The sequence below is a fragment of the Vulpes lagopus genome, chromosome 7 (genome assembly GCF_018345385.1).
Source record: "Vulpes lagopus strain Blue_001 chromosome 7, ASM1834538v1, whole genome shotgun sequence".
Taxonomy (NCBI): Eukaryota; Metazoa; Chordata; class Mammalia; order Carnivora; family Canidae; genus Vulpes; species Vulpes lagopus.
The window spans coordinates 43,630,490-43,645,633 of record NC_054830.1 but is presented as its reverse complement, the minus strand read 5'-3'; the positions used below and the strand labels follow the sequence as shown (position 1 = coordinate 43,645,633).

The 15,144-nt window shown below is 35.4% G+C and overlaps 1 protein-coding gene across 11 annotated transcripts in view; it reads right to left on the bottom strand.

The window, feature by feature from the left end:
• CNTN4 (contactin 4) overlaps positions 1-15,144 on the bottom strand; it is a 913,336-nt gene that overhangs the window by 243,838 nt on the left and 654,354 nt on the right. The window lies entirely within an intron of this gene.

Here is a 15,144-nt window from a genome sequence, read left to right as displayed (position 1 = left end):
TGGGAATTATAAATTTCATATATCCCCAATCTACACCCAGGAACTAGCTCCAAACTGGGCACTCTGATGTCATTCAATGAATGTCATAGTTAAATATTCGGTATTATACATAGAATTTAAACACAGATGCTATAAAAAATTATTCCCTAGACCTCAGGTGAAATATGATTATGAAGAAGATGATGATGATGATAATGACAGTAACAACAGTAACAGTTTAGCAATAATAACAATGACAACAATAAAACTATTAGAGTAGTAATATTAGTAGCAACTAGACCAATGATATATTTCCTTATATATCTATAGTACTTTAAAAAACTGCTTTATTTCTGTGAGTTTTCATGAATTTGGGGACCACTGTAATTATCAAAGGCATCAGAACTACATATGCAAATGAATGTAGTTCTTCAACATGGACTCCTTAGGGTATGCATTTTTTTCTGATTTTTTTTAAAATTGTAAAACACACATGACATAAAATTTCCCATCTTAAATATTTTTAAGTGTACAGTTCAGTAGTATTTCATAAATCATTAATGTTGTGCTAACATCACCACCATCTATTTCTATGACTCTTTTCATCTGGTGAAACTGCGATTCCCTACCTGTTAAAGAACAACTTCCCATTCCCCAATCCTCCTGCCTCTAGCCTCTGGAAACCACATTCTACTTTCTGTCTCTATGAATTTGTATAGTCCTTATTTTTTAAAATTAAAAAGAAATTACTCATAATAATTCATCTGATTATCAAAACATCTCTGTGAAATAGTGATGACATTAAATACTAACTGCAACATATAGAAGGCAACATTTGAAATTCAGAAAAGTTAAGAGATTTGTTAAAAGTTAAACCTTTAATAAGTAAATGATATGGCTGTTGCCATATCTTGACTGTTGTGAATAATACTCCAATAAACATGGGAGTATAGGTATAAATTTGAGATTCTATTTCCATTTCCTACCTGTCTATCGACAGATGAATAAAGATGTGAGGGCAGCCCTGGTGGTGGCCTGGTGGTTTATGCCACCTTCATCCCAGGGCGTGATCCTGGGGTCCCGGGATTGAGTCCCACATCGGGCTCCCTGCATGGAGCCTGCTTCTCCCTCTGCCTGTGTCTCTGCCTCTCTCTCTCTCTGTGCCTCTCGTGAATAAATAAATAAAATCTTAAAAAAAAAAAGATGTGATACATATATGTATATGTACACAGTGGAGTATTATTCAGTCATGAGAAAGATGGAAATCCTGGCATGTGTGACAACATGGATGAACTCTGGAGCATTATGCTAAATGAACTAAGTAAGAGAAAGACAAATACTACTTGTTATCACATATATGTGGAATCTAGAAAGGCCAAACTTCATAGAAAGAGTAGGATGGTGGTTACCAGGGGGTGGAAGGTGGGGGAAATAGGGAGGTGTTGGTTAAAGGGTATAAACTTCCAGTTTTAAGATAAGCGAGTTCTGAGGATCTAATATACAGCATGGTGATTACAGTTAGCAATAATTTATTATATTGTTGAAAGTTACTAAGAGAGTAGATCTTCAATATTCTCACTGCAAAAAAAAAGAAATGGTAATGTGATGGGATGGAGGTAGAAGCTAAAGCTATGGTAGTCAACATTTTGCTATGTGTAAGGGTATCAAATCAATGCAATGGCACCTTAAACTTACACAATGTTAAGTCCATTATATCGTTATAAAGCTGAAAAAAAATAAGTAAAATATCTGAACCTAGAACCAAACACTTTTGATGGAGACTACAAACTCCTTGAGGGCAAGAATGCCAACTCAAACTTCTTAGGTTCCTAAAATCTATCTCAGTGTTCTCATGAGTGGATATGTCATGAAATGTTGTTCTTAACCATTGTGATGATGAAAGCTATGTCATTTTGGATTGAAGAGCAGAACTATAGTATTTTAAAATAGCCACTTTTAATAAAAAAAAATAGAGACCCACTTTTTTTTAATGCTTTCTCTTTCTCCTCTGAAGAAGGTCTTTATTATTTTACCAAAATTCATGAAAGGGAACAAAACTTACCTTTTGAAATTGACATGCTGTGCCTAAAGTGATATGTGAGGCTACGAAAATTCAACAACCCAGTTCAGCTGCGTTATTAATATTGCTCTTCCTGATTAGTGTTAATTGGAATATTTTAATTGATGCAATGTTTTACTGCCTTCACAGCTTGAATGAGTCGAAGTGCAGAGAACCAACTTTTCAATAATAAAAGCTAATAAGAACTACCCTGATCTTACTCAATTCTGTATGAATATATTGTGACAAGCAGGTGTCACAAATTTCATTGTAGTAGAAAATGGAATATCATATTCATTTATTCAAATCCTTTAACATATGTTTCTGAAGTGCCTAATATTGGCCAGACTGTTTTAGGGGCTTGGGACACAATAATAAACCAATCATACAAATATCCCTGCCCTTGCAGAATTTACATCTGGCCAAGTGAGGTAGGAAAATAAAAAAACATATGATAAATTTTAATTACAAAGTATGTTAGAAGGTGGTGCAGCTCTGGGAGAAGCAAAAAATAGAGCATGGTAAGAGAGATTGGGGGAGCTGGAAGGACGCCTGAAATTTTAGATAATGGGCTCAGGGTAAGTCTGATGAGTGAGATGACATTATAGCAAAGACTTGAAGGAGGTAGAAGATTTGACCAGGTGAGGGCTTAGGGGAAATCATTCTATGAGGAACACCAGGAGCCCATTTTAACTAGAGTGGAATAAATGAGGAAGAGAGCAGTTAAAAGACGAGTCAAGGAGGTATTGGGGCAGGGAGAATGAATGACTGTTTGGAGCCTGGTGGACCCCTGTAAACTCCTTGGATCCTATTCTGAAGGGAAGTGGAAGCCACTACAGGTTTCTGAGCAGAAGAGTGACATGGTTTGATTTAAAGTTTTGTGGTTATTCAACTCAGTTCTGTTCAACCAGAATGACTGCCTATTACATGCCTGATGGAGTGCTAAGAAACAAAAGATGTAAAGGTAAATTAAGACAAGCTACTCCTTTGAAGAGTTCCTCATCTTGTAGGGAAATGTGGACAATTACCTGATTCAATAGAGACAATGGCAAGAGCTTTACCACATGTGTAAACAAAGTGCTTATGGGAATACAAAGGAGAAAGCAAAATAGTTTTCTTGCAGGGGAAAGTAAATAATAGTGTATACCATTCAGTGTTGATGTCAAAAAAAAATAAGATTTCAAGAGGAGAAAAAAGAAAGAATGCCAGGTTAAGTGTGTGAAAATGAATAAAGGAAACCTCATTCAAAATGGAGTTAAGAAGCAATGAACAGGGAGTTCTCATGCACTACTACTGTTGTACCTTGCATAGTTCAGCAGGAAGAAGTAAGATTTCCTCTAAGCTCAGCAGCAACAAGATGCCCTCTCTCACCTGCAGCCAATGAGAAACTGCCAACACTCTGAACTCTCATATTTCTCCCTTGAACTTCTCCCTCCCAACTTCCTCCTTTCCTTTATAAAAGGATGCTCTCCCCTTTTGTTCTCTGAACTTGCCTATGGTTCATCACAATTTGCATCCCGATTGTGATTCCTTTTCTATTCCTGAAAAAAGGAAATTAAATTCTATTCCTCTTCTATTCATTTGTGGCTTGATAGTTTCTCTTGCTTAATTTTTAAGGCTGACAAGGGACAGCATACACAAAGATCAAGAAGCATTAAAAATATGCAGTGTGGTCAACAAATGGCCGAAAAGTGTCTGCACAAAAATAAGAGACATAGGAGGTGGTTATGGGTTCCTGCAGACATTGCCAACAGCCTAGAACTGCAGTTTGTTTTTCACAGAGTAATCTTACTAAATAGAAATGCTTTTAAAGTATTTTGTGGTTTAGTTGCAAAGGTTAAACAAAATAATGACCTCTTAGAGATTCACAGTTCATACTGCAGAAAAAAATCTGACAGTAAAGAAACTTGCTTAACTTTGTTTAACCCATCATTTCCTAAACTTATGTGAGTTTTGTACATGTTAGTGGTGCTTTTATTAATATCCTGTAGAACCAGAGTTCACCAGTTTGGGGAACAGTAATATAAGCAATGAGGGCTATGGTAAGAATTTAGGTATGGAGTGGGTATGATGTGTTGAGCAACATAATGGTATCTGGATTTGGGAAAGTTTACAGAGTACTAAAGAAATCAGGACAAATATTTTGGGGGTAGAAACAGAATAGGATGAAGCTAAAAATAAATGCAAAGTTATTTGTACCCTTCATTTAATCCTTCTTCCAGAAAACTTTGAAGAACACACGATATTATGTAAGGACTTTGGCAATTAACATTTCTTCTGATAAGTCTTAAAAAAAGAAGCTGAAAGACAATGTGAACTGGTAATACTTAATTCATCTTTATTCAGAACAGTGGTACTAGCCTAAATTAGATTTCATTGAATTAATGTAGCAATGAGAAAACTTGGGGGTATATTTAGCTTGTGTATTAAGTATGGATTTTATTTTTAGATTTCAGCTTTTCATTTCCATTTTTTTCTCAGAGAAATAAGGGTGTATTAAAAACCATACTATGGAATTAAAAGGGATATTGAAGAGTGAATTTAATCAAGTGGTATTTTTAGATTAGGGAGGCCAAAAGATTCTACTTGCTTGGCTTTAAGAATCTTCAAATTCATGTCAGCCATACTGATGAGTTCTTCAGCTTTCCATATGTGGTTTCTAGAATATCTCCAAGTATAATCCTACAAAAGACATCTCTCAATAATTCCATTTTACTAAGAACTGCAATGATGAAAGAAGATGAAATCTACCAAATTCAGATGTTCCAGTTATAGTATATTTTAAGTCTCTTTTTTGGGGACAAAAGCCAGCTAGGTAACCTGAGATGTGCTTGGATTTACCTTAAAAGAAGAAAACAAACACATATGTAACTTATATCTTAATTGTCAAGAAAGCAGTAACCAAAATTCTATAGTGAGAACAAAACATCCTATTCTTTTCTCCAGCTATTTCCAAGATGAATGAAAGGATAAGAAAAGTAATTTTCAAAAGTCTGAGAAGGAATTGTCTAAATTTTCTGCAGTAATGAACACATAAAAATTAGGTGCAATAAAAATATTACTTTACCAGGTATCATATTTTATAAAAGTCTGATTAGTTTTTGAATTGATCATATATGCTATGTTTTTTTTTGATACAAAGCAAATTTAAACCAAAAGATACCCTTTTGTTACTCTAAAATAAGACTGCTATGAGTAAAATGAGATGTTTCTTACCTGTTTAACAAAATATATTATAGAAAGTCCCCTCTGCTTCTCTTTGGGAATGTCATCTGAGTCGTGGGGAGAAAAAAGGCGCTGGGATCCCACCAAATCCCAATTATACACATTTCTCTCCATATTCTTTGGAGAGAAGGAAAGAGAGTAACAAATGACAATGGGCGGCTGAGGGGGGGAAGTACATATATCAGGCCACTTGGCACCAGATCTTAGAGAGAAGGTGATGGATGTTTGAACTAACACCATAAGGAAAAGCCCTTCACTGCCTCAACTACTCACTTTCCCTAAAACGTTATGTATGCCAAAGTCTTGTCCAGCTCTTTCTTTGAGTATAGATAAAAAGTGTCAGCCTGCCAGTTTCAATTTTGATAGTTAATCTAACTTGGATTCTTTGCTCATGAGTATGATACTTTCAAAATATTAACCATTTTCAGATTATTTAATTATTTAAATATTCCAGGGGGTTTGATGATTCTTACTGAAATCAGTAAAACATATAAAATCAAACTTGTAGTATAGGAATGTAGATATTTCACAAGAACCTGTTACCCATAGGCAGAGGATTATAGCATTGCAAGTTTTCAAAGGACTGAAGACATCATTTATTTGCACTCCCAAAGGAAATTGAAGCCTGGAGCTGTCAAGTGATTTGCTTGAAGTGCCCTATTTGTGGCAGAGCCAGGATAAGAGCCCAAGCTGACATTTTTACTACTCTCCCATTCCAATATATTGTACTATGCTAACAGTTATTGCAAGGTTTGTTCTGAGTACATTGCTTTTCTATGAACAAAAAGGAGATCTATTGTGAAATGAGTTTGGGAATTACTACTTACTGTATCTCCCTGGGATATACAATGCACATTACAGCATCAAAGATTCCCAGAAGTCCTACAGAAAACATGGTTGTGAACTATTCATTGTTAATCTCCCCTAGAATCAGTGTCCTCCTGAGCATACACTGAGGCCTGATACAGTGGAGCATCATGCTAATATTTTTCTACTGATGGATCATGCACCAATATTATTTACAGAGGGTGAAATACTTCTTTGATGGTCTAATCAACATATGAGGACTAGAACTAAAACTAAAACATAGCATGTGTTTTTCATTATTTGTTCCAAATTGTCAAAAGAGGTGAATGGACAGGAAAATATACCTTAAAGATATGGAAGATTTGAAACTTGGTAAATTTCCTTATGCTGTAAACTTTAAGCCCTAACCAACAACATGTATGGCACTGTAAGTTTTTATTTGGTATTTCCAACTATTCATGATCTACCAGAAAAGCGGTAGGCAATAGTTTGTCACTTTTCTTAGATATGAATGTGAGTTACTCATTTTCCAAGATTCATTCATTACATGAGTTCTTTCAACTTCTCATAACATGAAGCTCCATGTGACTTTGCTCTTTTCTCCTTGTTGGGTATTCAGTAACCATGATCAAGGCAAAAAATGGTTACCTTTTTCCCCTATTATTTATTTCTACAAACTATGCATAAGATAATTCCATACTAATAGCCAAAATGAGGTAATCACAGAAGTCTGGAAATTTGGCAGTTGAAATAAGTAAGTCATTCTTGGGACATATCAGTAAGAAATAATACTAAAAAGGAGGAGGGCAGGGGGTGGGGGCGAATGGGTGACGGGCACTGAGGGGGGCACTTGATGGGATGAGCACTGGGTGTTATTCTGTATGTTGGCAAATTGAACACCAATAAAAATAAGTTTATTATTTAAAAAAAATAAAAAGTGTTCCTCAAATAGTAGTGATCAAGAATTGGAAAGAAAAATCATTTAGGTCCTTGATAGTTGCAACTATCTTTGATTAAAGCAGTACTATACCATATTTCATGAAGGTAATCATCAACAATTAAGGGCCCCAAATCCTAAAATACAAGATGCAGAAAAAGCATTTGAAAAATTTAAATATATGATCATGATAAAAACTCTAAACAAAGTGGGTTTAGAGGGAACATACCTCAACATAATAAAACCCATATATAACAAACTCATTGCTAACATTGTATTCAGTTGTGAAAAACTGACAGCTTTTCCTCTGTGATCACATACAAAGCAAGAATGTCCACTCTCACCACGTTTGTTCAACAGTACTAGATCCTAGCCACAGCAGACAAGAAAAAGAATAAAAAACATTCAAATTGGTAAGGAAGAAGTAGAAATATGGCATCTAGGGATGATATATATGATACAAAGAAAATCCTAAGGACTCCACTGAAAAGCTATTAGAAATAATAAATGAATTTAGTAAAGTTGCAAGATATGAAATTAAAATACAGATATGTTACATATCTATACACCAATTATGAAGTAGCAGAAGGAGAAATTAAGAAAATAATTCCATTTGTAATTGCACCAAAAAGAATAAAATACCTAGGAATAAACTTAACTAAGAAGGTGTGAGACCTATATTCTGAAAAGTGTAAGACACTGGTGAAAGAAACTGAAGACAACACAAATAGATATTCTGTGCTCATGGATTAGAAGAATTATTATTATTAAAATGTCCATACTATGCAAAGCTATCTATAGACTCAATGCAATCCCTATCAAGATACAAACAGCATGTTTCACAGAATTACAACAAATAATACTAAATTTTGTATGGAACCACAAAGGACCCTTATTAGCCAAAGCAATCCTAAGAAAGAAGAACAAAGCTGGAGGTATCACAATCTCAGAATTTAAATTATATTACAAAGTTATAATGATCAAAACAATATGGAACTGGCACAAAATAGAGATATAGATCAATAGAACAGAATAGAGAGCACAGAAATAAACCTACACTTACACAGTCAATTAATGTATAACAAAGGAGGCAAGGATATATGATGGGGAAAAGACAGTCTCTTTAACAAAGTGTTTGGAAAATTGTACAGCTACATGCAAAAGAATGAAACTGGACCACTGTCTTACACTGTGCTGCACAAAAATAGACTCAAAATAGATTAAAGATTTAAGTGTAAGATGTAAAAGCATAAAACTTTTAGAAGAAAGCATAGGCAGTAATCTCTTTGACATTGGCCTTAGCAACATTTTTCTGAATATGTCTCCTTAGGCAAGGGAAACAAAAGCAAAAACAAACTTTGGGGACTCTATCAAACTAAAAAGCTTTTGAAAAGCAAAGGAAACCATCAACTAAATGAAAAAGCAATTTACTGAATGGGAGAAGACATTTGTAAGTGATATATCTGATTAGTAGTTAACATCCAAAATATATAAAGAACTTATAAAACCCAATACCATAAAAACAAGTAATCCAATTAAAAGATGGGCAGAGGACATGAATAGACATTTTTCCAAGGAAGACACTAGGATGGCCAATAGACACACGAAAAGATGTTCAACACCACTCATCATCAGAGAAATGCAAATAAAAAACCTTATACCTGCCAGAATGGCTAGTATCAAACAGGTAAGAAATGAGTGTTGGCAAGGATGTGAGAAAAGGGAACCATTATACACTGTTGGTAGGAATGTATTTTGGGGTAGCCACTATGGAAAACAGTATGGAGTTTCCTAAAAATAGAAATATATGATCCAGTAATTCCACTGCTGGGTATTTACACAAAGAAAATGAAAACACTAACTCAAAAAGACATATGCACCCCTATGTTTATTGCAGTATTGTTTACAATGGCCAAGATATAGAAGCAGCCTAAGTGTTCACCAATAGGTAAAGGGATAAAGAAGATGTGGTATATACTACGAATGGAATATTGGAGAAAAGAATGAGATCTTGCCACTGTGACAATATGGATAGACTTAGAGGGTATTATGCTAAGTGAAATAAGTCAGACAAAGAAGGACAAATACCACATGATTTCACTAATATATGGAATTTAAAAGCAAAACAAACAAACAAAAGCAGAAACAGACCCATAAATATAGAGCACAAACTGATATTTGCCAGAGTGGAGAGGGATGGAGGGGATGGGAAAAAGGGGGTAAAGAGGTATGGGTGATACAGGCTTTTAGTTAAGAAATGATTAAGTCATAGGAATAAAAGGTACAGCATAGGAATAATAGTGTTAATGTTGCATGGTGACAGACTTCTACACTTGTGGTGAGCACAGCATTATGTATAGAGCTGCTGAATCACAATGTTGTATACCTGAAACTAATGTAACGTGTGTCAACAAAATTTCAATTAAAAAATTTGTAAGATAAACCAAACTCTATTTTTCTATTATAGATGGAAATAAAGCCAAATGTTCATAAGTTAAAAGAAGAGTTGGAGAAATATCATCATATCACTAATAGTACTAGTGAGGTCTTCAAGCTTGCTTTTGGACCTTATCTGCCAAGGTCTTGTAGGTTAATAGCAGAGATTAATAGCCTCGCGGAATAGGTAAGATGATTAACTAGCCTTCTTATAGCTATGGAAAAAACACGGAATTGTGATAGGAATCGGGAGTGAAATGTGTGATCTCTGTTTCTAGCAAGTAAACCTTTCCATTTAGGATGAAACTAATTGTGAAGTTTTTTTCATTTGAACTCTGGCATCCTGTTTACAGCATTTTATACAAGGTTAGCTTTCTTCATTTCATTGCCTGTAATGTTGAAATAATTCAGCAACTGAACTTGCTGCTCCCCAGCAACCATAATGCAAACAATAATACTTCCCCAAGGAGGTTACATGTCTCAGGTCATTGCTGGTGTGACAGAGATGTCCCTATCTTTTATGAAAGCTAAGCTCTGCTTTGCAAATCTTTATGCACTAGGGGAATGTTCCCATGAATACTGGCATTTCAGAAACTGTGTTTTTAAAATACACAGTACATATATACCCCTATATTAATTTTATGGGTATTATTATTATGATACTCATTTTAAAACTAAAAATTAAACTAAGGATCTTTCTCTTTCTCTCTCAGGGAAGACAAGATTCTGAGTTAAAATAAAATACCCTTTAATATTAGAAGTGATTGCTAAGTAAATGGAATTGGTTGTGACAGGTGTCTCATAGTAAGACGATTTCTGTAGCTGATTCTGTGTGAAGGACTTCCATATTTAGCTCAATAATGCCATGAGAATTCAAGTGCATTTGTTAATTCACTTTTGCTTAAGAAGTTCACAGTCTGAATTAGTACATGTTCAGCAGCAAACTAAAAGATGCATAGATCAATTAATTTTGGATGCTTTAAAAACATATCATTCAAAAGGGTGCCTGGGTGGTGCACTCAAGTAAGTGTCCAACTCTTGGTTTCAGCTTGGGTCATGATCTCAAGGTCCTTAGACTGAGCCCCATGCTCAGCTCAAAGCTCAGCTTGTGGTCTGCTTGAGACCATCTCTCCCTTTCTCTTTGCCTCTCCTCCCCATGCTCCGTACCCTCTCTCTAAAATAAACAAACAGATCTTTAAAAAACCATATCATTCCAAATTAAAACTAATATTAATAGTCAAGCAAATTAATATTATTTCTTTTAAGCTAGAAGGATTATGGTCCCTCAAATGACCCATCCATGAAATAAAGCTTATATAGTCATTATCAACAAAGTTATGTACTAGAAATCTCTTTTGTTTGATTCAAGTAGTCCAACAGTGCTCACCACAAAAATGTCCAATTGAGATCCATACTGGGAGAGCATAGGGAACATCTAAGTATATGGAGACCAGGTATAGTGGGCTGAATGGTGACTCCCAAAAAGATATGTCTGTGTCCTAAGTCCCAGAAACTATGAGTGTGAATTTATCTAGAAAAAGGTCTTTGCAGATATAACTAAGTTAAGGATCTTCAGATGAGAGGATCATCTTGGATTATTTGAGTAAGACCTAAATCCAATCATGAGAGTCTTTAATAACAGTGGGGCAGAGGGAGATGAAATATTCTCACAGGGGAGAAGGTCATTTGAAGACAGAAATGAGAATGATGTGCAGGAATGGCAGGGCTGCCTCGAGTTGCTGGCAGGAGGGAAGAAGCAAGGAAGAGATTCTCCTTACACCTAGTAGAGGAAGTACATTTCTACCAAGTTTTGGACTCTAATCTCCTTAACTGTGAGATAACACCTTTCTATTGCTTTAAGCCATCAAATTTGTGATAATTTGTTAGGGCAGCTTCAGGAAACAAATGCACCAGGTTTTCATTTTCTTGCCAAGTGAACTTGGGGGAAGAGTATTTCTGGTAGCCTCAGTTCACTTATCTTTTGAAAAGTGGTTTCTGAACTACATAATGAAAAAAAAAACAGATAATAACAACAACAACACTAACACCACTACCATCATTTGCAGAACTCCTTACAATTATCTTGTGAGTTGTGTTCTAAAACCCTTCTCAATAATCTAAGAGAAGTCAAATGGTTTGTCTTTGTTGAAACAGGAAGTTTGTAGAGACTCAACCTTTGATCTTCCTTTTCTCCTTTTGTCACTGAATACATAATATGTTTAGGACACTGTGATAGCTCTGATGATATGGAGTTTAGAGTCTAGCATTATTACATTATTATTAGAGTCTAGCATTATTATATAAGCAAATATTAAACAAGCAACTAAATCCAATCTCATTTGAATTTTATAACTGAACTAAAGTAGTTGAATTTTATAACTGAACTTGTGCAAATTAGTGGTGGCAGATACTGATTATTATGAAGAATTTATCTCTTTAATGTACAGAATTTGCATTAAAGGTAAAATTTTCCATGGAACAGAAAAAAGCCTAGAAAATGTACAAGTTATAAATGGCAGGAAAAGACAACTCACTGGTCATTGTTTGAACTGCTTTTGTGGAAGGTAAATAGTTTTATGATAGATACCAAACTCACTCCGGTACAACAAAAATCTGTTGAATAAATCCATACAGTAATCACAGAAAGCAAAGCAATTTTCCTAGACTTATGACCTGGAGACTGGTTTGCCTAGCACGTTAAACAGAAAGTTCTCAAGCAGAACATCTCACACTAAGTTTGTCAGCTGGGGGCCTGAGTCACATAGAGCACATCTGCCCACTTAGGCCCTTACTTTGCATGCTTGACCAGTTCTGCTCCTCTGCCTTCTGAGGAGGTTGTAAAGTGACTATCCTTGAAGGTCTTTTGAAAAAAAAATAGCAAGCATCTGTCCTAGATGGCTGAATCATTCGCCTGATTGGAAAGAAGCAAGCTGGCCCAGATGATCTCCTGAGATCTATTATGGCTTGATGTGTCTTACATTTTAGTTCTTTTAGCCACAGTGAATCCTTTCAGATGGCTACAGACACTGAAAGGGGGACCTGGCCAAGAGAGACAGTAGCATTGAGAACATAAGAATCTGATAAACTTATGTTCAGATTCTAACTTTGCCACATACTGTGTGACTCCAGATGGTAACTGCTCCTATTATCATAATCATCATTGTTATTAATTCCACCTTCTCAAACAAAAAGCTACCTTGCTTATAAAGCCTACCAAATGACTGGAAACCATAAACATTTCCCTTGTCTGATGTAGCCAGAATCATGAGTTGGGTTCACAATGAAAAATCCACTCTTCATTTTGCAACCTGACATGTACCTTTTCAAGTCGTTTCCAGGTTAGTTTCTTTTTCCCCTTTGCCTCGCTACATTGTTTTTCGGATTTCCTGTTTTTTATCAGAAGGAAACTTCTGAGTTTCATCCACTTGGGCAACCACGTCAGGGCTAAGACCTCTCAGACATGGCAACTTGATAATGAGGATAGTACAACAATAATAAATAAACATTATTCCATACTTTACATGTGTCAGATATTTAATCCTTGCAACTGCCCCCATGGATTAGGTATTATTACCATTACTGTTGTTATTATTGTTTCACAAATGAGCTAATAGATTTCAGAGTAAAGGATATGCCCAGAGGCATACAGCTATAAAGGGGAGCCAAAATTTGATCCTCTACCATCTGGTTCTAGAGACTTCCTTCAAAGGGTCAGACAAATTCCTAGGGATCCTGAGTCAATATCAAGACTAAAAGGATACAACATCACATGGAGTGAAGATCTACCTTATTGGGGAAATTCTTAAAGCATAAAGAGAAAAAAAAACACATGCAAAAGTACAGACAGAATCAACTATTTTTCTTCTTTGTTGTCATGTCTCTTAGCAAACTGATATGCTGAATGTTGTAGACCAAAAGGGTGGGAGAATCAACCCAAGATGTGTTGTGCCTGCCAAATATAATGATTAAAATGAATTGAATGCTATAGAAAGAGCACATATGCTCTGGTCTGGCTCAGTTTTCACCTCTCTATTGGGCTTATATCTATCCCCATGGTTCACCCATTCATGCTGCCTGCCTGGGTTGTACATGGTTTTGGGCCTCTAACTTCTGAGAGAACAATAAATAGTGTTGGTTGTTATTATTCCAATTTTCTAAATGTCTGCAAGTAAATATTTCAGCAGGCAATGAGATGAATATAACCAATTATATAACCCAAAATTGAAAATCATGGTACAATAGTCTATTCTCTGACAAATATACACTCAGAAAACCAGAAAGGGTTATGGTTAATCAAAGACTATACTGACCTTTTCAGAGGAATTATACATGGCACCTTTATTATAAATATTGTAAGATGAAAAAGAAGTAAGAAAATTATAGGGTTCAACCAACTAGAGAATGGATTCATCATGAACATTCATTAAATGTCAACCTGGTGGATTAGGAACAGCAGTAATTATCCTGCAGTGATCGAATGATATTTCAAAATGCCAAAAATTGATTTTTTCAAGTAACAATTCTTTTATAGTCATGAGTTCAAATGCTGTCTTATAACATGGGACACATGAGATTGGTTTGAATTTTTCTAAGCATTTGAAACCTTTCAGCACTAAAATGTTGGTATTTTCAAGTAATCCAAAGAAAAGTTTTGAAAAATTTAAAAGGCTCAATCCTATACAGAAAAATCACAATTACTTTCTATCTACTCCCTTTGGCTCCTACTTTCTCCTCTCATTCCTTCTAATCCTTAGATCCCTACAAAAATGACATACCTCTAGAGATAAAGTCAGGGGTGGGGGCAGTGTGAACACCATAGGCATAATGGGGTAAAAGGAGAATAGGAAACCCTAATAATGGCATTGGGACTAGCTAACAACTGTAACCTTCAAGATTCATTGCCTCTAGGGCTTCAATCACCTTTGCCTTTATAATTAGGAAATTGGATTAGTGTTCTAAGGGATCTCTTACATAGCCAAGTAAATTCATGGATCAGGCCAGGTCATTTAACAGAAACACAAAACTTATTCCAGGTCACTCTTTTACCCTAAGATTATGATCTCCCTTGAAAGCACTTCATAAACATAAAGTTACTTTTCTTCACCACAGGGCTCTAGGATACATGTCTTCCTTTCTTTTCTTTATTATGCATTAGAGAGCAAAGAGATAAAGAATAGTAGTAGCTTATCCTGGAAACCATGGGGAATGAGCACTGAAAGGATTTTCAAAGTGAAGTGTTACTGACTTTTGGTCCCTGAACTGAATCATGATACCTGGTCTCCTGTCTGCTCAGTGGTATATCATAACTTCTTTGAGAAACAGCCAGAATTTTCTGGAGCTTAGGCTAAGTATTTATTAGGGAAGTAGCACCTGTTATGAACAGTATATTCCTCCCCATAAATAAAATAAGATTTAAAAACCCATACAATCAGAAGGTAGAAATCTGTTATGGGTATGTATTTTGAACTCTTTATTTTTACTAGGAAACCATTTAATGCAAAGGTGGTCTATGGAAGGAAGACTAAGGGGGTTAATACAGTGTTCCCCAGGTATCTTGCTCACTTTGCGCAAATATCTTTAGGATATGACTTAGACCTGATTCACAGTACAGTATTACTGGTCGTTTTCCCATTTTTTTAAAGTTTGTGGAGTGTTTTAGATTTATTTTTTTAATGATGATAAACTTAGAAGATGGTAGAGT